General features: G+C 37.4%; 1 protein-coding gene across 1 annotated transcript in view; it reads right to left on the bottom strand.

Annotated features, from left to right (window-relative positions):
* Positions 1-1,330, bottom strand: part of LOC100946688 (dnaJ homolog subfamily C member 25) — a 22,584-nt gene that overhangs the window by 881 nt on the left and 20,373 nt on the right. The window lies entirely within an intron of this gene.

The raw sequence follows: 1,330 nt of genomic DNA, 5'->3' as shown, positions 1-1,330 counted from the left end.
AAAAAAAAAAAAAGAACAACCTTCACAAGAACTGGCAACTTTTTGTCATTGATTTCTAGGAATATATTTTTTTTCTCATCAAGCTCACATATAAGCTGAGTTTAATGGGCTTAACATTTCTTCTCTATAATGTCCAAAATTAAAGAATTAACATTTTACTTATAAAATTTAACTGGTAACTTTCAGATTTATTGATCTTAACCAAGAAACAAAATGACTTTATATATATGTCTTCATACTGGACTTATATCTATTTTTATATTCAACGATAACTGTTGATTTCTTTTTTTTTTTAATGTTTTTATTTATTTAATTTTTGCAGTTTTTGGCCAGGGCTGGGTTTGAACCCACCGCCTCCAGAATATGGGGCCAGCACCCTACTCTTTTGAGCCACAGGTGCCGCCCGATAACTGTTGATTTTTCAAAGTATTTTTATTAATGTTTCCAACGAAGGTTAAATAAGCCTCAGAGCTAAAACCTGTGAAAACACAGAGAACAAAAAAAATCTGCACTTCTGTAACTTTTAGTGGATGTCACCTGAAGCAAAATGGACTAGTTGGCATAGCCAGTTTCACGGCCACATGAAATTATACCAAGATTTTACTTCTTTTTTTTTTTTTTTTTTTGAGACAGAGTCTCACTTTGTCACCCTGGGGAAAGTGCCGTGGCGTCACAGTTCATGGCAACCTCACTCTTGGGCTTAAGCGATTCTCTTGCCTCAGCCTCCCAAGTAGCCAGGACTACAGGTGCCTGCCACAACACCTGGCTATTTTTGTTTTTGTTGTTGTAGTTGTCATTGTTGTTTGGCAGGCCCCAGGCTGGGTTCAAATTGTTCATTGTTGTTTGGCAGGGCCCTGGTATATGTGGTCAGTGCCCTAGCCGCTGGGCTACAGATACCGAGCCGAAAGATTTTACTTCTAAATATTACGAAGTAATGACTAAGATAACCTTACAGTAACATACTATAACTCACTACAGAATAGCAGTCTAAGAAAGACAGATTTGCAGATTTGCTTAACCTACTTAAAAGAAAACCTTTCAAATCGTTTAAGGGCTAACCACCATACTGCTATCACTTCTACGTTATAAATAGGCCTAATACACAGGTAACTACTTGGCCATACATCTGGTAATTTCTAAGTTAAATTACTTAAGTATAATTCAAACCTAAATCCATGTAGATTACATATAAAAAAGAATGACTATGAACAAAAACCTAATGTATTTCAGAGGTCTTAAGAAAGCTGCACTGTGGCTCAGTGCCTGTGGCTAAAGCAGCGAAGGCGCCAGCCACATACACCTAAGGTGGTGGTTCAAATCCAGCCCTGGC

This window comes from Otolemur garnettii, unplaced genomic scaffold, assembly GCF_000181295.1.
Source record: "Otolemur garnettii isolate 467f Iridium unplaced genomic scaffold, OtoGar3 scaffold00014, whole genome shotgun sequence".
Lineage (NCBI taxonomy): Eukaryota > Metazoa > Chordata > Mammalia > Primates > Galagidae > Otolemur > Otolemur garnettii.
The sequence above is the reverse complement of the archived record's forward strand: the minus strand, read 5'-3'. Positions and strand labels throughout refer to the sequence as shown.